This window comes from Nicotiana tabacum, chromosome 12, assembly GCF_000715075.1.
Source record: "Nicotiana tabacum cultivar K326 chromosome 12, ASM71507v2, whole genome shotgun sequence".
NCBI lineage: Eukaryota > Viridiplantae > Streptophyta > Magnoliopsida > Solanales > Solanaceae > Nicotiana > Nicotiana tabacum.
Genome location: NC_134091.1, coordinates 25,163,845 through 25,188,144, shown reverse-complemented (window position 1 = coordinate 25,188,144; position 24,300 = coordinate 25,163,845).

Genomic DNA, 24,300 nt, shown 5'->3' with positions numbered 1-24,300 from the left:
CTGGTTAAGGTAATACAAAATACAAATTATATTAAAATAAAACAAAAAAAAAGTTGAGAATAATTTCTGTTCGTTGACTAGTGGAAGTACTAGTATTTTGTTTGTTGAAGTTTGAAAGTCAGTCCATTGCATCTGATAAATTTAGCGGCAATATTCGCATAACCATAGTTCCTTACGTGACGTCCACTAGCTTTAGCATAAATCCTTTGGATCTTGGCCTAACAAAAGTCACAAACAAAAAATGTCCTCTCATTTTTTATTCTTTCTTCAACCAATTGCAAAAAAAAAAAAAAAAAAAAATTATAATAATAAAAAAAATTGTGTGTTCATGAGGTTGTTATTAAAAAATTAAAAGTTTGTTGACCATAATTCTCTCGGAACAAAAAATTAGAAGAAGAAAAAAAGGGAAATGAAAAGAATTTGACATGATTTAAATATGAATAAAAAAGAAGAGAGAGAACAACCAACAACTCCGATAAAAAAGAAAATCAGCAGAATCATACAACCGTCAAGATATTGTATTTTTGCATATTAGTATGACATTAAATTATCAAAAAAAGTTGGTCACACCGACAAATGATATTTATAATCAAAGCTCTAATATATTTATTTCAATTGGTCGTAATCATCCCCACGTTAAGCTTCATTTCTTCTTTTCTATCAAATCCATCCTAAAATTAATTTGCACATGTCGTTGAGTTAGATAATCATTGCAATTTTAATTAAGGATTTCAAATTTTTGCGTTTAAGGGTGTGTTTGGTTAAAAAAAAAAATATTTTCCTTGAAAAATATTTTCCTGAAAAATGTCTTCTTGGAAAAGAATTATTTTATCACTTATTTTCTCATGTTTGGTTGGTTAGTGGAAAAAAATCAATTTTTTTAGTATTTAGTTAGTGAGTAGAGAATATTGAAAAATATATAATTTATGCAAACACTATGGAAGATGAGTCCGGGGTCTACCAGAAACAGTGTCTCTGCCTTTTAAAGACAAGAGTAGGGTCCGTGTACACTCTACCCTTCCTAAACCCCACTTGTAGGATTATACTAGTATTATGTTGTTGTTGTTACTCTGAAAGATGAAATGGGTAGGGGAAAGGGGTGGGTGGGGGATGGGGTGGGTTGGGGATAGGAAATATAGAGGGAAGGTTGAAAAAGAATTTTGAAAATATTTTCCTTTAATTAAAGTAAAATGAGTACATGAAAAAAAATATTTTCCAAAATATTTATACCCACCAAATATAAAAAAATTTAAAAATATTTTCTTTAATACCAAACATACCCTAAGTCTCAATAATTTTTCTTATGTCATGCATAAGCATACATGATCACAACCTTTGCACCAATAAAATAATCAAATTTATATCCAAACGCTAGTTAATCATACACCCTTAACTAAGGTCGTACTTAATTAACACGATTTTTTTTTTTTGTCTAAATACATAAGTTGACATCTGAACTATATACCAAATTCCTATTACATACTTTCTGAAGACATATATCATATTACATAAGCAACCTTTCAAAATTATGCCCAAGACACACTAATTTTGCCAGATGGCACGCACGTGTTTAACAAAAAAAATGAGCACGTCAAACCAATGCATTATCTGTCCTAATCCTTATATAAGCACACATGTCTAAATCTTATTTGTCCCCTTATTTTTATTAATTTAATAATTAAATAAAAAGAAAAAAATATCCAGGCCCTTCTTCCCCATTTGGAGCCTCTGTTGTCCCCGAAATCCGGCGACAACCGCAGCCTCCTCATCTCCTCCCTCTTGCATCTCCTTTAAGAAGATGTCAGCCATAACTCGTAATACCGGCAACGACCTCAAGCAACGAGCCGAGAACTCCATTTCCAAGTCGCTAGTTCCATTGTCAGTTCATGGTCGACAAGTTCAGATCTTCTCCGCGTGGGTGGAGCTATTATATCTTTCCGGCAAGCTGGTGTTCTTCGATAAAATATGGTCTCTTTTGGTTAAAAAAAGGCAAACGACCGCGACCTCTATTTTCCGGCCACTGTTACAGTGGCAAACCCAACAGTAACAATGGTGATTCCACAACAAACAAAACCTAAAAACTAAAAAATGGTGAAAATTTTATAGAGTAAAAGAGAAATAGTATAGTAAAGAAAACAAAGATTATGAACAAAGTGGATCTTTAAATAAAGAAGAATTTAAGTATGGTGGCTTTCTTCCGAGGGAGAAAGAGACTGGGAGAGAGAAATTGGTTTAAGTGTTTAATTTTAAAAAAAATATTATTAACAAGTGTCATGACTTTATTGATGCATGGCACTATGCTTATTCTAAAAAATTGGTCAAAAAAAGTAGTGTGTGGGTACAGTTGAGGTGCCAACAAATATATTTTACTGTTTTTCCATTACTAAAGCTAAAAGTGTTATGTGGTCACTGGCCGTGGAATCCAAATGGGCAAATTATAGACAACTATAGATGTCACTAATCATTGTTTACTTGGACAAAGAAATAAAGTTATCTATTGTTAATTCATTAGTTAATAAATTAAGACCCCTAGATGTATGATTGAACTATCCAGTTGTACTTAGCCAACGGCAATGATGAATATAATCTTGAGAATTAATATTTTGGATTAAATACTCCATGTTTTCACTAAAAACTTAACATATTGAGTTAAAGATTAAGTTGTTTTTTCCCATTAGCGGACCCTACATGCTTTGGATACCCTACATAAAAGCATTTCTTTTGCCTCTCTTTTCGTTTTTTTTTCCTTCTACTATAATTATATTCTTGCAAGATTAAATTAACTATGTATTAAAAAGGAGATGTAATGATATGGCCGCTGTCATCCGTAATTCTTGCAAACAATTCAATGGACACTTATACTAAGCCAAAAGGTCCTCCTTTCTTCACTTTTAGTAACTTTTCTCCCATTATAAGCTCTTCATTGGAACTTATGGCCAAATCCAACTATTGTTGCTCTTAGTCAAAACGTTAATTAGTGTGATTCTTGGTTTATTACATCTAGCAGCGGGAGCTAAGATTTTTATTAAGATGTGTCAAATATAAAAAAATAAACACACGAAAAAATTAAGAAAAATTAACATATAATAATATATACATATAAAAATAAGGTGTCTCCACCACTAATTACATCTACCATGAATCCTCATTTTCAGCTTAAAAATAGTCAAAATTCTTTTTATTCTTTTTAAACCATTCGGTATCAGTATTCACTTATAGATTAGTGTCGCATATGACCCATAAAATAGGAAGTGTTCCACTAACAATTTCTCCATTTTCAAGGTTCAAATCCAAATTTTTTAATTAAGTATGGAATGATTCTATTAGACTATCCTTTATGTTCTATGATCTGTTTTAAATCTATTTTTGTCACGTTTCAAAGATAGCGGATGAGCACAAAGTTGGATGAAAGAATTATAAGCCTATGTGAAGACACTCTAATGCTACAATCATTGGTAACTAAAATCCAATATGATTCTTTGAAGTTTCCTTCCGACCATCTAAATCTTAAATAATTTGGATAATATAGAAAAATTAATCAAATATTGTTCTCGGATGCAAGCTCAATTTGTTTTTATACATCTTATAAGTTAAAAATGAACTATGATTGTTGTTTACCATTAAAAATAGATAACAATTGAATTTATACACGGTTTTAAGGATATATAGACTAATTCAAAATAAGTGATTAATAACGTTAGATGAACAGATTAAAGATAGAATTAACAGCCAAACCAGTAGTAGTATTGAGTCCGGGCTTGTTTATGAGCTTAACAATTAGTCTGCCTTCGGTTCGAAGCCAAACACTTATGAAGAACTATGAGCACAATTAAGAACTTTGAACAACTTTTAGAAGCAGAGAAAACACATGTATATTCCCTTGGTATGCGTGTTACAGTGTATCCTTTGAATAAAAATGATCTTCTTTATATAGTAGGAGAGTTTCACCCATAGTACAATTCTAAGAAAGGTAAAAAGTCTTTTTTATTAATTATTGATATGTAGCCGATATGGGTCGAGATCCACGTCGTGATATCCGGTCAGACACGGATATCACAGCCCTTTGTTAATCATGTGCGGACGTTTGGTATACTTTCCGAGGTCTTGGAGCTCGAACCAGATCCGGGGGGCATGGTCTCGATGGCTCCGAGGGCAGGTGTTTTGTTCGGGCCTTGATACGAGAGGCTCCCATCTTCGATTTCGATTCCTTATAGTTACGTCCTTGCTTTGTTTGCTCCACCGGGAAATCGGGGTGCTCAATAGCCCCGATTTTACCCATATACAGATAGTTCCCTCGCCTCTCAGAGAGTAGGTTTGCCGAAACGATGAGAAACGATAGATGTTCTCCAGTTCCTTCCTTCGTACGTTACAACAAAAATGACAAAGAAGTCGAAAATGTCCCGTCAGTCGCGTCGTTCTGACTTTGGACATGTGTCAACCATCGGCTGGCTGCCTCCAAATGCGAAACGTCCCAAACTTCCCATATAAAAGCTTTTATCCCCTATTCTTTTTTCACTTTTCGATCAAGCTTTTACCTTCGAATTCTCTAGCTATCACCAACTTCTTTCAAGCCTTCATGTCTTTATCCTTGACCTTCAAATTCTCATAGTTGTTCAGCCTTCAAACTTATTCTTTCAAACCTTCATATTTTTCCTTTAAATTTTCAAACTTTTCCAAATAGCAATGGCTAAAACGTCTAAATTAGTTCCTCAACAGGCTGCCTCTTCATCTACCCAACAGACCGTCGATTCCGAGGCGGTCACTCCCGAAATAGTTGTCTTCAAGACGGTCGCTCCCCAAGTGGCTACCACTAAACTGGCCCCCGAGCCCCCTTGAAAATGTTTATTCTCGGGGGTTGTTCAATTGCGGACGACTTCAAGGTCGAGAAACCCTCATCCAAACAGGATCGGGGTGAAGGAGCATCGAGGTATATATGCTCCGTTACCAAAGATATCCTTCCCGTGGTCCTAGAGGACTATAAATAGGAAGGCAAGAACGTAGTAGTCCCCGGGCCCGATGATGTTATTACTACCCACGTGGAGGGGTATTTAAGTGTTTACACTTAAACCTTTACACTAGGCCCAGTAAACCCAGTAGTTTTAGATTTTTGCAAAAGATACGAGGTATGTCTGAGGCAAATCCACCCGTCTCTTTGGAGGATCGTAATCCTCCTCTGATATTTTGTGAATAACACTCAGTCTTGTTAGTTTACCCTCGACCACCTGCTCCGTCTATACAGTCCCCAAATTTTCTGAGGGGGACTAATCAAGCTTATTTGCCGGGACAACAAGGTCCCATTTTCGAGTATTGACGATGATCGAGACCGAGGCTGGCAGGGATGCTTTGTTCGGGTGAAGACCGAAGATTTGATCCCTCCTGAGTTCATGCCATTCCTTGAGAAGTAGAATGCATCTCGTAAGTGCAGCCTTTCCTTAAGTGTCTATGTTTCTTCATTTCCTTTCTGACCATTTGCATTTGTGGTGGTGCAGCTATTGCCCGGGTTCCAAATGTTGTCCCCTAGCTCAAGGAGTAAATCGAAGGCATATGTAAGTAGATGTCATACTACGAGCGCTCATGAGCAAGCTTTCTAAGGGCCGATGGGAGGCCCGTTCTCATGGTAAGGTTCTCCTTCTAATAGTTATTACCGTGCTCTTTACTCACATCATACTAACCTTTCTTCTTTCTTTTATAGGTTTGCCTAAGATCACCGAACTTAGGCCTTTGGAAGGGGACGAGGACGTGTCCTTGTCCGTTGATCCCTCCGTTAGGGGACATCCCTAGGCTGCCGCGAGGGAAAAGAAGAAAAAGAAAAGAAAGGCTTCGGGCTCCCTGAGCTCCGAGGTGAAGCCAAAGCAAAGAGTGGCTCGTAAGCCCGAGAAAAGCTTCAGCTCTCGGGTGTTGGATTCTGATTCGCTTCTTCGGCTCAGGGATTAGTCTAAAGAAGATGATATTTTTGTTGCCCACGGATCGACCCCTCCAAGGGAGCAGGCCACAGCTGAGGGGGTATGCCATGAGACCGACCTCCCTTCAACTCAAGGGGTCGAGATAAAGACGGGGTTTGAGACCCCCCGAGACACCAGTTCTGCACCGAAGGAAGCAACTGGTGTAATAGAAATCATGGGGATGCCCTCTTACACTGAGTCCATGCTCGATGAGGCCCAAGCAGGGAAAGAGAAATCAAGTGAAGGAGTCCATGGTGCGGATGACCCCCTTCATTCCTTCTTCGATGGTGTGGATTCGTCTACTTTGGAAGAGTTTTCCTGGCTAGGCAACCTGGAAGTCTCGAAGAAGAATGTATATTCGGAAGTCGATGGGCCGAGCTCGAGCCCAAAGTTGGTTAATCAGTTTTCCGCTCCGAGTGTGGACATTTGTCACAAGTGAGCGGTTATTCTTACTGTCCCGGAGGATGCCCCGGTTCTATCTATTCCCATGGGTATATCTAGCTACCTTCGATGCCTGGTGAACAAGGAGGACCAGGCAAAGATGAACGAGGTGGATGTGTCGTGTCTTTTCAATGAGGTGCAGCAGGCACTGAACCGAGTAAGGCATCATTACGTCTTTTTGAATTTTACTTAGGTTTTGATATCTCTCACGACTTTCATCGTCTTGCAAGCCTCGGTACTTCATCATGAGAGCTTTCTTCGGTACCGTGTTGAGTTTAATCAACTCGAGATCGAGCTCAAAGAGCAGGCTCAAAAAAGGTATATGTACAATCTCCTCAGCGAGCAATAAGATGGGGCCATCAATGACCTTTAGGCCGAGCTGGATAGGGCTAAGAAGGAAGCTTTGACCCTGAGGTGGGAACATGCTGACCTGGTCGAAAAGGTAAAGGTCTTTGAAGTTAGAAACGAGGAACTAGTCATGTTAACTATGACAAAACCTCACAGGTCTAGCAGAAGACCGACTTGATCGACCAACTCTGAGTTGAAATGAACGAGGTCCAAGCCATGGCTGATGGGTGGAAAAACAAAATAGACTTGCTGGCTTCGGAGAAGGAAACCGTCCAGGAAAAGCTGACATCGGTAGAGGTTCAACTTATGGTGGCATAGGAGAAAAACGATAAGCAGTCCGAGCTGAATGACGCTCTCCGAGCACAACTAAGCTCGGCTCAATCAGATGCCTTTGGTAGAGAATATGAAGCAATAAAGTCCAATTTGGACACAATCTTCACCGACGACGAAGAGATGGTGGCCCAGTACAAGGCCGATGTCGAAGTAGCCGAGGCCCCCCTAAAGACCAATGCCGAATATATGAGGCAGCTATCTCGAAGGGAGATCCTCGAAGAGATCTATGCCCGAGGCTTCGACCTGTTGGCCGAGATCGAGGAAGCAAAATAGTTTGAGGCCTAAGCGAAGAAACTTTCCGAGCCTGAAGGTACAGAAGGCTCCGAGGGCTTTGAGGGATCTGAAGGCTCCGATGGTTCTGGTGATGAATCGGGCCCTGGTGAAGATCAGGCATGAATGCCTTAGAAATTTCTTAGGTTTTGTCTTGTTTATATTTTTTTAATTTTGAGGCCGTTTTTGTTGGTCCTTTGTAAATACATTCCGAAATATATAAAATTTCCCTTTCTGGCAATTTTTAGTCTCTACCTTTTTAGCATCTTTTCATAATTTCTATTCTTGCAAATATTTCTAATGCCCTAGCATATAATCAAAATATAATAGCAAGTCGTTCGTTTTTCGGAGATCCGAATAGAGCCTGACTTTGATGCAACTTTATTTGCTCGAGGCCTTGAAAACTCGGAGTGACCGGAAGTTTTCCCAAGATGTTTAGGTGAGTTTAGACGATGCTTTTGCCAAGGGTAACCTTTTAGCAGGTTTTGAATTCTTATGAAGGCCTTATGCTTTGATTACGAACTTCGGACGTCTCCGAGCCATTTTTTAGGGTAGCCGTAGCCTTTTGTGTTGAGGCACTACCTAATAGGTTTTGTGCCTTAGAGATTTGATAGCCTGAATTGCTTGAAATATTTTTAGAATGACAGTCCCCGAGCAGGGGTAGCCCTTGGGCTCGATAGTCCTCGAATACGGATAGGATCTATGTTTAAGAGGAAAAAATGTGTGATATCAAGGTGGAAACCTTCTTTTATTTTTGTGTGTAAAGTACATGATCGAAAGCATACAAAAGCTTGTATCATGGCTAAGGTGGCCTACGTGGGCACGGTTCACTCGATCGTTTGGCCTTTACAATAAATCCTAACCACCGAGCCTAAGCTATTCAAGTACAAAGTTTCCTTATTTCCTTGCTTAGAAACTTAACCCGAGGGTGATGGCCCCCAGTATTCGAGGTCGATCTTGAGAGCACTCGAATACTGTTGATGTGCCCATTGACTCCGATTTAAGACCGGCCTTCAAATCTAAGTTAGCACAATTTACTGCCGCCTCGTTAAAAACCTTGCCGAAAAACCCATTTGGGACAAAATAGGTTCAAGGGAAAAAGAGTGCAACGCGTGCGTTTAGACCTAATGGTCACATTCACACTTGGCCATTGCCTGCAATTTTTAGTCAAATTCATAATATCATAAAAGCATAAATGAGATCGTACCTTAGCAGTAGTACCGCCTTAAGTATGTTACATTCCAGTTGTTCGGTAACTGAGCACCGTTTCCTGCTTCGAGTTTGTACGAGCCTTTGTCGGTAATTCCGACGACTCGATATGGTCCTTCCCAATTCCGTCCCAGCTTCCTCTCGTTCGGGTTTCTGGTATACATTATTACTTTTCTTAACACCAAGTCCCCGATTTTGAAGTGTCAGAGATTGGCTCTTCGGTTGTAGTATCTTTCTATCCGCTATTTCTGGGTGGCCAACCAGACTAGGGTGGCCTCACGCCTTTTATCCAATAGTTCCAAGCTCGTGCTTATGGCCTCACCATTTAATTCCTCGGTCTCTTATAGGAACCTGATGCTCGATTCTTCCACTTCGACTGGTATTAATGTTTCGGCACCGTAGAACTATGAAATCGAGGTGGCCCCGATACTAGACTTTGAAGTTGTACGGTATGCCCACAAGACTTCGGGCAATATTTTTTTCCATTTCCCTTTGGCATCAGTTAACCTCTTTTTTAGGTTTTGAAGTATGGTCTCGTTTGTTGATTCCGCTTGTTCATTCCCACTAGGGTGATAGGGTGTCGATAGTATCTTTTTAATCTTATGGTTTTCGAAAAATTTGTTTACCTTGTTGCCGATGAATTGCTTCCCATTATCACACACGATCTCGGCTAGTATCCCAAACCGGCATATTATGTGGTCCTAAATGAAGTCAATAACTTCTTTTTCACGGACTTTCTCGAACGCCTGAGCTTCGACCCATTTAGAAAAATAATCATTCATAAACAGTATGAATTGAGCCTTACTAGGTGCCCACGGCAGGGGACCGACAATGTCCATTTACCACTTCATGAATGACCATAGGGACAAGACCGAATGGAGTAGCTCTACGGGTTGATGAATCATCGGTGCGTGTCTTTGACAGTCGTCGCATCTCCGTACAAAGTGCTTTGTATCTTTCTCCATGTTGATCTAGTAATAGCCGACCCTGATTATCTTCCGAACCAAAGATTCTGCCCTTGAATGGTTTCTGCCGGTGCCTTCATGAACTTCTCTCAAGACATATTCGATATCTCCCGTCCCCAAGCATATGGCGAGCGGGCCATCAAATGTTCTTCTGAACAGAGTCCCTTCGGATAGGCTGAACCTGGCCGTCTTCGTGTGCAGAGCTCTCGATTCTTTAGGATCCGAGGGCAACTTCCCAGTCTTCAAATGGTCTATGTATTTGTTCCTCTAATCCCAAGTTAAACTTGTTGAGCTTATTTCGACATGGTCTTCTTCTACTACCGATTTCATAAGTTGTATGATTGTTCCCGAGCTGAATTCCTCATCATAAATCGATGACCCCAAGTTATCCAGACCATCAATCTCGCTATTTTGATCTTAGGGCAGGTGATGTAGGGTCCATTCCTTGAATTAATGCAGCGTTACCTGCAATTTGTCTAAATACCTTCACCTTCTTTCCTCTTATACTTCAAACATCCCATTGACTTGATTTACCACAAGGAGGTAATCACACTTAGCTTCAACCACCTCAGCCCCAAGGCTTTTAGCCAATTCGAGACCTGCAATCATAGCCTCATACTCGGCCTCATTGTTAGTCAATTTCACAGTTTAATAGACTGCCTAACTACGTTACCCGTAGGAGGCATTTGAAGCACCGTCCGTAAAGAGGGTCCAGATTCTCGAGAAAGTCCCCAAGGTTAACAACAATTCCTTTTCGACTTCGGGTATTAAGGCCGGCGCAAGGTCGACTACAAAGTCTACCAAAATTTATGATTTGATGGCTGTTAGGGGTCGGTATTAGATATCGTACCCGCTAATTTCTACGGACCATTTGGCCAACCGACCCGAAAGCTCGGGTTTGTGCATAATGTTCCTTAGTGGATAAGAGGTTACGACACATATGGGGGGGGGGGGGGAGGGGGCGTTGAAAGTATAGTTTCAACTTTCTAGAGATGCTTAGCAAAGCGAGCGCCAATTTTTCCAAGTGAGGATATCTCATTTCGGCCTTGCCTAGAGTTCTATTAACATAGTAAATAAGAAATTGCGTACCTTCATCTTCTCGGACTAAGACTCCACTTACCACCACATCAGATACTGCCAAGTAAAGGTACAGACGCTCATCCGCCTTCGGAGTATGTAGAAGGGGTGGACTTGAAAGGTACCATTTGAGTTCTTCTAAAGTTTGCTGGCACTCTAGAGTCCAAGAAAAATTATATTTCTTCTTTAATAGCGAGAAGAACCGATGGTTTTTTTATGAGGACCACGATATGAATCGGCCTTGGGCAGCGATGCGCCTGGTTAGTCTCTGAACGACCTTGACACTATCCATCACGATGATCTCTTCTATAGTTTTGATTTTATCTAGATTGATCTCGATCCCTTAGTTGGACACTATGAACCCAAGGAATGTTTCGGATCCGACCCCGAATGTGCATTTCTCGGGGTTCAGCTTCATATTGTATCTCTTCAATATGTCAAAGGTTTCCTGCAGATGTTTCAAATGGTCCTCTGCTCGCAGGGACTTAACTAATATGTAATCAATATAAACTTCCATTGATTCCCTATTTGTTATTCGAACATCCAATTTACTAGGTATTGATAAGTGACACAGGTGTTGTTTAGTCTGAAGGACATTACATTATAACAATAGGTGCCAAATTTAGTGATAAAGGAAGTTTTTTCTTGATCGCCCGGGTCCATCCGGATTTGGTTGTACCCGGAATAGGCGTCGAGAAAGCTGATCATCGCATCGATCATGCGATCGATGTTAGGAAAAGGAAAAGAGTCCTTAGGGCATGCCTTGTTTAAGTTTTTGTAATCTACACTTATTCTTAATTTATTTCCCTTTTTAGCTAACCAGTTCGTTTATTTAACTTCCCGAATGGAACCTATTTTAAGGGGTTTAGATACCTCGTCTTTGATGAAGGCATGCTTGACTTCGGACTGCGGCCTCATTTTCTGTTTAACCAGGTGGAACTTTGGATCCAAACTCAGCTTGTGAGTGGTTATCTCTAGTGGGATCCCTGTCATATCAAGATGGGACCAGGCAAAACAAGATATGTTAGTTTTAAGGAAACAAATGAGTTCTTTCCTGAGCTCGGGGGTCAACCCCATGCCTAGGTATATCTTTTGATCCCGCAGGTGTTCGGTCAATATAAACTACTTTAGTTCTTAGATGATAGATTTGGTGGCATCGGTATCATCAGGAGCTATGAACGATCTCGGAAACTTCGTAATCATCTTCCTCACCGGCTTCTCGTTCCTTCGGTTTGATCGGGACCGGCATCGATGGTTGCTATTTAACTTCGGCCTTTCTAGCCTGCTCCCCGTTTTTTGGCACCGAAACGGCGGGTACTAGGAGTACTTCATCGACTGTGAACATTTCCTTTGCGGCTAGATGCTCTAGTAGTTTCACATGCCATGTTAAATCCATTCAACAACAAGACTGCTGGCACTATTTGATCTTGTAGACCCAACTGCTCTATGACCCTCGATCTGATGATATTGGCCGAGCTACCTAGATCAATCAACACACGTTCAACTCGTGATTTATTTATAAGTACAGATATTACAATTGCATCATTATGCGGTTGTACGATACCTTCGACGTCCTCATTGCTGAAAGAATTGGTTCCTTTCGGGATATAATCTCGGGTTTATTTTTCCCTTGTGATGGACACCTTAGTGCGCTTTAGCATTGGTCCCTGAGGGACATCGACTCCTCCAATGATCATGTTGATAACATGTTGAGGTTATTCTTGTTCGGTCTATTTGTTGGAGTCCGTGTTCCTGAAGTGATTTTGGGCTCGATCTCTCAGAAATTCCTGAAGATGCCCGTTATTGAATAACTGGTCCACTTCTTCTCTTAACTATCTACAATCCTCGGTTCTATGGACATGAGTGCCATAATACTTACACATCAAGTTAGGGTCTCTTTGGGTAGGGTATGATGGAAACTTAGGGTCCACCAAATTGTATAGAGAACCTGGTTCTCTATCAGTTCACACATAATACATACAATATGAGATAAGTAGATGCCACAATAGAGTTTTACATGGAAAACTCCCAGCTCACGGGATTAAAAATCATGACCTACACTCGTAGGATTTCAACTTTACTACTGAGCAAACTTTAGATTACAAACTATTGTAGCCTAGGAATTAAACTCTTAATCCCTCTCTTACTTGTAATATCTCTACTACAAGCCTTTTTGTAATAACTCTATTACAAAACTCACAACACGGCTAACTCTAGCCAAGACACAAACACAAGGTTTATGGTTTTACAAATGATTTCCTACACAATGCTTCTAGATAAGCTTAGTAGGAATTATAAATAGATCACACTAATAAAGTTATAACACAACTAAGGACATATGGTAACTCAGTGCTGGAAACTTGTCCTTCGTTCTGTTGTTCTTTGTTCTTGAAGCCTTGAGGTCAATTGTAAGATGGCAACACACTTGAGAGAAGACTTGTTGATTTTTTGGATGTACAAGTGTGTGTATTTTCTTTGCTTCATATTGATAATATGCAAGTGATGTCACTTCGATGATGAAAGCAATTATTAGGTACAAGGCATTCCTAATAAAGTGACCGTTGTACTGTTTGCACTATTGCATGTGTGCAGAGGAACAATTGCAATGACTTACAATTGTGGGGACTTGACTGGTACAATCAGCAAGGGAATCGATGTCCATCTGTTCCCTCTATCGTTTCTCTGACTCTAGTTGTTAGAACTTGTGCTCGAGTTGAGACTTGTTGTTCTTGAGCACTTTGAGGATATGTAATAGGTTCCCGATCTGGTTCTTATCATAAAGTTTGTTAGAAAATCAAAATACAAAAAAACACATAACTTATCAATTCCCCCCTTTTTATGATGACATACTAATAATTGAAGTTCTCCCTGGTAACCAGATCACCATATAATATTTCATGTATTCCCTCTTGAGAGAACGTGTTCCCCTTCCCCTATTCCCCCTTTCCCCCTCAATTTTCTTCCCCATTTTGGCATCATAAAAAGATTATACACAAGTAATAAGTAAAAAAGAAGTCCAGCATGGTTAACTCATGCCACATGTTTGCACACAAGCATGGCTAAAAATAGAGCATAAGAGTATAACATGCATAGCAAAAAGACGAGATACTCATTAATTTGAAGTAAAGGAGAAGAGAAATAGTAGTATCATTGTTACACCACCATTCACAAAAAAAATAACTTAAAAGTACCAGCCACAAAAATAACAAAAAGAGGACCTAGGTAGGACAAACAATATTTAACTGAACACTAGGAAGGGGACTGTTTTAAGGAGCACTAGAAGGAAGAGGAAGGGATGAGGAGGCAAGGGTTTTGAAGAGAATATCCATTCGAGCATTTGCAGATACTTGTTCGTTAAGCAGGCGCCTTTTCAGGTCCTCGACCTGTTTCCTGAGATCTGTATTTTCATTGGTCAGGCGAGCAACCTCTGTGCCTTGTGCACTGCTGGAATCGGGTGCCTCCTGGGCCTGACTAAGATTTCCCTCAAGAATGGAATTTCGTGCCTTCAACCTCCTTATCTCTTGATTTGTATCATTCTGAGCAATAATCAATTGAGAGATAGTGGAATTATTGCATCAATCAATTAAGAGATAGTGGAATTATTACATCAATCAATTGAGAGATAGTAGAATTGTTGCCAACCCCTCCTTTCTTATCAACACACTTATATTCCTCCAAGGTAGTCTTTGAGAAGGTCTGCTTGCGAGTTCCCACTGTTTCTTTTCCCAAGGGGACTTTGAAGAAGTGAAATACCTTAGTGAGTAAGAATCCATAGGGTAGACCATGATTGCCATCCTTAAAGTCTGTCACTTTATTCATATGCTCTATCATGAGACCAGACAGAATGATAGTGGTGTAGGCATCTAGTGCTTCCATGTGGAATAGTTCTGCTTTGGAAGTAATGAAACGCCTTTCCGCACGTGGAAGCAAGGCCTTATTCACCATCTCAAACAAAAGTTGATACACTGGAAGGAGGGCCTTCTTGTACACCCGTTCCCCTTGTTGCACAGCATCATCCTTCAGAATGACACTTTTGAAACTGGTAACAAGTCCCCTAAATGGATGATATCCCTTCACTAGTCACTCCCAAAATGTTCCCAACACAACCTCGTTTATCAAAAAATCTACCCCGTTGACCTTAAAGCATATGTTATCATCTTCCACTGTAAACATGTCTGCGTAGAAGCTACGCACCTCTTCATCATACACCTTGGGGCTCTCATTGGTGAACAAGTGAGTCAACTTTTGAAACTCACAAATATCAACCAGTTGACGCATCCCTGTCGTGTCAAGAATGTTAGGAGCAAATGTTCTCCCCACAACAATCTATGCTTTCTAAGGTTTTCTCTACCTTCATCCTTAGACACACTTACTTTGAATTTCTTGGAGGAACCGGGTTCCTTGTTGTCACTCGTCTTTCTTTTCATAGCCTTTCTCACAATTTTCTCTTTCTTTGCAGGCGTCTCAGATAATTATTCACCAGACATTTCTCCCTCAACATGTTCCACTTCCATAACTTTCTCAGATGGATCTCTCCTGAGTTTTGGAACCACGGGTTTCTTAGAGGACTTACGAATTAATGAAGCATGTTCTTCAATCACCTCTTCATCATCAATATCAACAACAAGTGTTGGAGGCACGTTTTCCTCATTCACCAACTTTCCCCCCTTTCACTAGCCTTCTCCTTTTCTTCTCTTATTTGTTTTTCTTCAAAACAGATTCAAGGACTTCCTTATTTTGCAGCCTAGTAGTAGCTATTTTACAGACACATTGTTATAGTCTTTCTCACTATTTTCATTTTTCTCTTCAGAGAGAGATCTCATCTCAGGAAAGACAATGGTTAACGGCTCAGCGTCGAAGTGAGGAGAAGGAGCAGGATCAGTATTGACCTGGGGCTCTTTTGAGGAGCAAGGAGTTTCATCCCAAGGATTTTTATCCCAAGTAGGAGCAGAGGGCTCCACAAGGCACTCTTATGCGGTATGCAATAGTAGGCTTATGACCACAAGACAATTTTCTATGGCCGCACAAACCTTGTGCGGTCCGTAATTCACTGAAGCTCTGGACTTGGTCTTTTTGCAATCTCTTTGATCTTGACCTTTAGCCCATCTTTTGTGGATGCACAATTCATATATGGTCTGCAATTTGCACAATTATCTGCAGATTTTTCCCTCTTTGGTTGCGGTCGTAGATGGAATTCTACGGTTTGTAATTTCTTATGCGGATCGCACATTTTATGCTTTTGTGCCCCTTTATTACCTTGTGCTTAGACTGCTCTAGGGGTGCTTATCGGGCGGATAATTATACTTAATGGATCGGCTTAACAGTTATCAGATTATAAATGTAGTAATCCGCTAGTTATCCAATAAGACAACAGGCGGATTGGTATCGAATTAACAATTATCGGACGACGTATCAGTTAACAAACATTCAATCAATACCACGACTACACATACTGTCATTACACATATTAACCAAATCTATAAAACCAGAAAAGCACATTCCTTCAGTAGTCAGTCAAACTTTCAAAAGGACATTCGTTCATAATCAATCAAAAGGCAAAAGCTTCAGCCTTCGTCCTCAAAGCTCTCACGTGTAACATAGCTAGAAGCTGTAATTCGTTTATGTAATATGCAAATAGATAAAGGTACAACATGTGGGAAAATCAATATTCATATAAAACTGGGCAGTCACCTGTAATTGAATCAAGAAGTTGGAAAAAGAATAGTAATATACAAATAACAATGGGAACGAAAGACAGATAAACAATGGTACTTTATATATACATAGGGGTAAAAGTTTAAATATAAAAATTCTTAACGGGTTAACGGTTTACCCGATAAGAAAATTGCGTAATCCACCCCTAAACCATTAAGTTATTAATTATAAAATCTCAATCAGTTCCCTATTCATTACCCCAATAATCCGATACCAATAAGCCAATAAGCCATCGGTTCGGTTCGGTTAACGGTTTTGGTTCGGTTTTGAACAACCCTAAACTGCTCCTTTTTAAGTCGGATTTCATCTCGGGAGCCCAACTTCCAGCATTCCTGCAAGTTTGTACAATTTCATTAGTTCCGGGAGAACAATTCAATGCCTTTAGCTAAAATAAAAGTTAAAAGGCTCTAATAAGTAGTCAAAATCCCCACTTATCAACTCCCTCAAACTTAAGCCTTTGCTTGTCCTCAAGCAAACAATTTAGTTCCCACCTCCAAAAGTTAATGGTCATTTCAGCGAGTCAAAGGTGAAGCATCCACATATCAGTTGGGACCAACAATTACCCACACTACTAATGTATTATCAACAAGGTGACAAGGTAAACAATTTATGCATATATAGTTCTAATGTGACATTTGAGCTTCAAGAATTGACTTTGCTCATCAAGGACTCTTGTTCTATCATGTAGGTCATGGTGGACTCCAAACTCTTCCTCCTCTACTTTCCATTTGCCAAGATCACTTAAGAATTTAGAACTCAATTTAAAGATTTATGAAAGATTCACTCATCTCTCTCAAGAGAATGTCACAAGTACGGCTTCAAGTACCATAGGCTTGCCCCTCATGTAGATCTCCACTAATGTAAGCTTACTCGACTCAAAATCTAGTAGGACTTCTTTCGGGATGTAATGAAGGCTCTTGGATTAGGGTTTGATACAATATGGGTAAGTGGTTACACCTTCCTTAAACACTCCATCATTCATTTCTCGACTCACACTTTGCCAATTCCTTGAGGCACTTTCTTTTCCTTGGGGGACAAGAGAGACTTAACATCACTCTTTCTTGATCATTACATTCATATTTCTCCATGTTTGGGATCATTGCCTTTCTTTGAATCCCTTCAACTCTTCTACTTATTCATTTTGTTGCATTTTTCTTTTTGTTCTTTTCTTTTCTTTGCCTTTTCTTCTCATCATTTCTTTTTCTTTTTTTGTGCCTTGATACCTTTTTCAATTTCCTCGTCTCTCCCCCAAACTTATATTTTTAGCCATTTGTTTCACATAAGTGTTAAGGAAAGCTCGGGTGCCAAGAGAGGGTCACAATAAAACGGATAAAGGCTTGTAATATGGTTTTCAAATGAGAAAGGCTAAAGGCTCGAAGAGGTTGACTAGGGATGACATCATTGGTAGGCAATAGAAAACTCAAACGGGCCAAGGAAAGCCTACAATCACTTCTCAAGCCAAGCAAAACTTAGGATTTCGCCTTGAAACACATTCGGGGCAAGTTCTAAACCTTTGGAGGGGTACTTGGACTAATAACAAAGCAACCCACCTCTCTCGAAACTGGATTGTTAAAGAAGACAGAGTTGAGGGCCCACAACGACCACATTCATGTTTGAAAATCACTATGGTTCAATTAAACCACTCGATGGTTGCCAAAGTCAACATAAGAGTCACAAAGTGACTAACTAGAGCTATTTCTTTCAAAAACTTTATTTTTAACCATAAGCACGTAGTTAAGTGTGTTGGTACCAGATGAAGCATGATTGACTCTTCGAGCATGTCTCAATTAAGTCTTTTTATTTATTACTACTACTATTATTACCTAAACATAAAATGCACTCATTCCCTTAAGAAGGTTGTCACGCCATCCATCGTTGGGATGAGTCACCCAGTTCACACAAAAAAACTACCTTTGGAAAGAACCGTGGCATTGAGAAAACCAAAGGCTTATTATCCACTAAAACATAAAAAGAAGCTACTAAAACAAACAAAGAAGTTACTAACTCAAACTAAGAACTAATAGCGGAATAAAAATAAAGAAGCTAATAAACACAAAACTACTGAATATACATAATGAGAGAAAAGAGAGAATATATACAGAACAAGAAAGAGAAAGAAAATAATATCAAGTTATTACATGCCAATTGTCTCAAAATGTACCAAATATCATTAAAAAAAACTCCACCCCCTAAATAAAAATAAGCATTGTCCCAATGCTTAATAAAATAAGAGTAAAAGGGGGGAAAGAGTAAAGAAAATTCCCTATGGCTCCTCGGACATCTCCGTGTCCCCAACAATGTCACTGCCCTCAGTCTCATCTAACTCGACATCTTTGGTCCCCAACAATTTCACTGCCCTCAGTCTCATCTAACTCGATCTCATCATCCTTAATTCTAGGTATGACTGGGTTGGTGAACATTTGGCGCGCTGCCTCGGCAGTGTCGGCAATAGAGTTTGGCTCCTCAAACTGTCCATCTGGTGCCACCAGTGCTGATGGTGCTGCAGGATCTGGGCCTGAAGGGTATGGGTCAATCAACATGTCAAAAGGGATATCTCCGGCCGCAGCTAGCTTGGTCACCTGCCTTCGGAGATTGTCCACTGAATTCTTACTGACCTGGGGGTTTCTCATCTTCTTTACTTCTTTGCCCAGCTCTTCGATCACTGATTCGTGTTGTACCAAGGTAGCCATGATGTTGTTCTGGTTATCCAGGAGCTTCTTCAATGTCTCCTCAACTGTCGAGGGAATTTGCAGGTGCTTGAACTGAAGATTGTGCTACAACAGTACTCGATAGGTCAGACAACTTTACAGTGGTTGTCTGCATCCAGTTCTTGAGGCTCGCCTATGTATGGGAGACTCATAATGCAGAAAGGGGAGTAGTAGGAATGAGCACCGACCTCAAAGCCGAAGTGGAGATTGTGGCAGGAGCTATGAAAGGGGCTATTGATGATGGTGGAAAAATAACTGCGGCACTAGAGGAAGGCTTGGCCGAAGAAGATAGGATATCATCTCCCTAGGTAACTATCGCCACTGGCTCATCAGACTGGCATGTGGTGGTAGACGGCTGACTCTTTCTCTTGGGGTTGTGTGCATCCATCAGTGAGTACCATGAGAAAGGAATCTTCGGCCACACCTTTGTATCATAATCCCTCGGCTCTACCCTCGCATCCGTGAGATACTCAGTAATAGTGTTGGGATATGGGTAGGACGAATCATCCTGCCGAGCAATGATTGAGATGTTGGCCGATATCATGACACCCATATTAATAGGGTACCCGGCCATGATCGAAGCAACTAGAACTGCCCGAGGGATTAGGAGATAGGTCTCATTCTGGCTCGGGTCCAGTCTGTTGCAGACAAACGTTTGTCACTCCTTTGCCTCAAAGCTCAAAGTGCTCCTGTGAATAGGAACCCCTGTTATGATCCATGTCGGTGATGGCCCAAGAGCTGCTAGAATCTCTGTTAACCAAGGTTTGGCCTCACCTTAAGGTTTTGCACTTTGGTTACCTTTGTCTCTTTCTTAATATGCGCCACATTGGCATTGAATTCCCGAACAAGATGTTCCTTGGCACTAACGAGTTATATATCTCTAAATACTTCAACTAAAACTACCGCTCAAAAGTAAGCGACCTCGCTGGCCACCACTGACGGATTCTGGTGAAGGCAGCCAAACTGACAAACCGGTCCTCCCAAAGCTCTTTCTTCTTTGTCATTTCAAGGCCGGTAACTATAGCATCTCCCCCTCTACCATCATCGGGGATGTCCTAAACTGATTTCTCTGGTACCTCAGGGACATGTGTAGTAGAAGGCTCAGAAGCCTAACTAGCACTTTTCGAACCCTCGGAAGTGTTGTGTGATGATAACGGCTCGTCCCTCAGTTGAAATATTCATGATGGCCTGGATTTTACTGCTGGTTGTTCCTGAACAGAGGCTGAGTTGCCCTCTGATACGTCCCTAGACGGGGTAGATGAACTTGTCTCAAATAGATCTGCACCTCTCCCTCTCCCAGCTGCTATCTTTTTTCTAATTTCATGTTATTGGGCACTAGGTAAGGGTCTCTTGCCTCATCCCCGAGAAGGTTCACCCTTCCTTTTGAAGTGTTGCCTCTAACTCTAGATAAAATCATTTTCTGTACCAAGCAAAGACGATCGTCAGTTGCAATTCAAGTTCAAACATACAATGAGCTATGTAAGGACACACCAGAAGACACAGTGAGGAACACAGTTGAAACATACTTGCAGGATAGGAATCTGTAGTCTGCATATTTTCCTTGCGACCGCAGATTGGGCCTTGCGGACCGCACAATTCTCTCTTGCGCCTGTATATGTGAAGTGTGGTCCGCACATTTTTCATTGCGGCCGCAACTCATAAACCAAAAATATGCCAAATTTATTTGTCATAAAGTTATTTCATCTTTTCTTTGTACAAGGACGAACTTGCATAAGCATGATATCGGAACTCATCCAATTTATTCAAATGTGCAACCCTCAAGTTAGCGGCTACATCCTAATCAAGATTCAACTTCTTTAGAGTCCACATGGCTTTGTGCTCAAGTTCCACCAGAAGATGACAAGCTTTTTCGAACACCAACCGGTATGGTGACATTCCGATAGGTGTTTTGTAAGTCGTTCGATAAGCCCATAATGCATCACCAAGATTCTTAGACCAATCCATCCGGTTAGCATTCACTGTTTTTGACAAAATACTCTTTATCTCCCAGTTGGAGACTTTCACTTGACCGCTATCTTGTGGATGATAAAGAGTCGTGACCTTATGAGTAACACCATACTTGCTAAGTAAAGTATCGAAAACCTTGTTGCAAAAATGCAAACCCCATCGCTTATGATAGCCCGCGAAGTATCAAACCTTACGAAAATATTCTTCTTCAAGAATGCCACCACACTTATCGCCTCATTGTTCGGTAGAGCAATGACCTCAACCCATTTAGACATATAATCAACCGCGACCAAGATGTAGGTGTTTGACTCTCGTGCACAATGCATACCTCAAAACAAGGAATGAAATGGTCGATTGCAATTATAGTATCCCAATGAAGAGACGGGATCGAATCCACATGGAGTCAGATGGGAGGTGAGAGTATATATTATAATGCGTGAATTTGAATCTTAATTTGCACTTCCACTAAATGGTTTTGTAGCTATTTTTATTTTAAAACTAAAGATTGCCAGGTAAAGAAATAAAACTAGGATATTTGTTTTTGTTGCTTTTCAAGTTTGTAAAACGCCTAGGGCTATGACCATCACCTAGGCGTTCTCTTAATGGGATAAAAATCTTAATGTTTGTTTTATTGATCGGGGTGTATTATAGCTATCAACTCTCAAATACCCACTCAATACCTCTCGGTCAGAGAGTAGTTTTGCCTAATTTGGCTTTCTCAAGACCAATTGGGTATCACACAAAATGGGTGATAAAAGCTCAATTCGGGTTATCATTATCACTAGGTTGAACTCTTTAATTTGGTTAATCAATCTCTCGATTGACTCAATTTCTTGTTAGCCAAGTTTTCCTAGGCTAAGTCTCTCTTTCTCAAGTATAAACTAAGTCAAATAGGCATGAACTAATATTTACAACCATTAATTCCACAAATGAAAGCATAAATTAGGCTAAATAATAAATACCCAATCATAAATAATCACTAAATTAGATACCCATAAGGTTTACACACTAGGGTTGGGTCACAACCCTAATAAAAATCTAGCTACTCATGCTTGAAATTGAAGAAATAGAAGAAGCAATGCTAATTAAACTCATATTGTAAAGTTATAATGATAAAATCTATATTAAAATACTCTAAAATATAGAAAACATATAAAAGATGCAAAGAAAAATGGCTACAGGACGTGCTGATGTCAAAAGTTGACCCAATTTTATGAAACTCGTCTTTTTATACAAGGCTGGAAATTTCGAAAAAAATGCCCTTTCGGGAGATTTTGCGGCCGCATAATTCCATGTGCGGTCCGCACAATTCTTCTTCTTGCAGGAGCTGAGGTACTGCGGCCGCACAATTTTGAACTGCGGTTACGAGAAAACATTTATGCGGTCCGCAGATTTGTAACTGCGGCCACAACCTAGTCTTCTGCGGTTCGCACTTTTATGTCTGCCACCTCAAGGCACTTCTCCTGTGGCCTTACAATTCTTGTGCGGTCCGCAATTTTGAGGGACTTGGAACTTGGAAATTTTCACACCCTCTGAAGTTGATCTCAAACTCTTCGTTTGCAGCCGTATAATTATTGTGCGGTCCGCTGTTTGCTAGGAAGCCTGCTGGGCTTTCCTTCATTGTTTGCGGCCGCATATGGAATTCTGTGGACCGCAATTTTTTTTTGGCCGCAGAATTCCTTCTGCGGACTGCACTTTGTATGCTTCTATACCCTTTTGTTGCCTTGATCTCGTACTACTCATTTTTTAGTTAGATTTCATCTCGGTAGTCCAACTTCCAACATTCCTTCAACTTTGCACTTTTCATTAGTTTCGGAAACCCAATTCAATGCTTTTAGACTAAAACATAAGCAAAAAGGCATTAATAAGTAGTCAAAATCCCCACTTATCAACTCCCCCCAAACATAAGTCTTTGCTTGTCCTCAAGCAAACAATATAGTTCCCACATTCCACAAGTTGAGGGCCATTTCAGCCTTTCAAAGGTGAGCCATTCATACATCAGTTGGGACTAACAATTAACCACACTACTTATGTATTATCAACAAGAATACATGTTAAACATTTATGCACATATAGTTCTAATGTGACATTTGAGCATCAAGAGTTGACTTTATTTATGAAGGAAGCTCACCCCCTCATGTAGGTCATTGTAGATTCTAAACTCCTCTTCCTCTACTCTCCGTTTGCATAGCTCACTTAAGAATTTTAGCACTCAATCCAAAGTCTTATAAAAGGTTCACTCATCCCTCTCAAAAGAATGTCGCAAGTACGGCTTCAAGTACCATAGGCTTGCCGGGGAACTACCCCTTAAGATTAAAGTCATTTGTGCTAATTGTGTCATGTGAAGACTATGTACGCGAGGTGACGAGTACGTACTCGGGCTTAATTGTAGAAATTTGACCGTTTAGGACCCTTAGTTTCTTATGTTCATTAGTTATGAAATTGTTTTATCATGTTAAATCCCCCATTTACTAAATTTACCCTTACGTGTCTTATTTGGAATTAATTGATTCATGTTTTACCCTTGTTTCCGATTGAACTCTTATGTGCCTTAAGTGAAGCACCAGACTAATATTTGGTTCACTCATCCCTCTCAAGAGAACGTCGCAGGTACGGTTTCAAGTACCATAGGCTTGCCTCTCATGTAGATTGCCACTAATGTAAGCTTACTCTACTTGAAATCAGGTAGGACTTCTTTCAGGATGTAATGAAGGCTTTTGGGTTAGGGTTGGATACAATATGGTTGAGTGATGTCTCCTTTCCTTAAGCACTCCATTTTTTTTTTTGTTATCGGCTCATGCTTTTCCAATTCTTTGAGGCACTTTCTTTTCCTTGGGGAACTAGAGAGACTTAATATCACACTTTCTTGATCATGACATTCATTTTCTTCCTCTTTGATTTCTTCATGTTTTGGATCATTACCTTTCTTTGAATCCCTTCAACTCTTCCACTTATTCACTTTCTTTTGCATTTTTCTTTTTGTTCTTTCCTTTTCTTGCCTTTCCTTCTCATCATTTCTTTTCTTTTTTTGTGCCTTGATACCTCTTTCAAGTTCCTCGTCTCTCCCCCCAAACTTATGTTTTTTGCCAATTGTTTCACAAAAGTGTTAAGGAAAGCTCGGATTCCAAGAGAGGGTCACGATCGAACGGGTAAAGGCTTGTAACATGGTTATCAAATGAGAAAGGCTCGAGGCTCGAATGAGTTGATTAGTGATAACAATATTGGTAGGAAATAGAAAATTCAAACAGGTCAAGGAAAGCCTACAATCACTTCTCAAGCCAAGCAAAACTTAATATTTCGCCTTGAAATACATTTGGGGCAAGT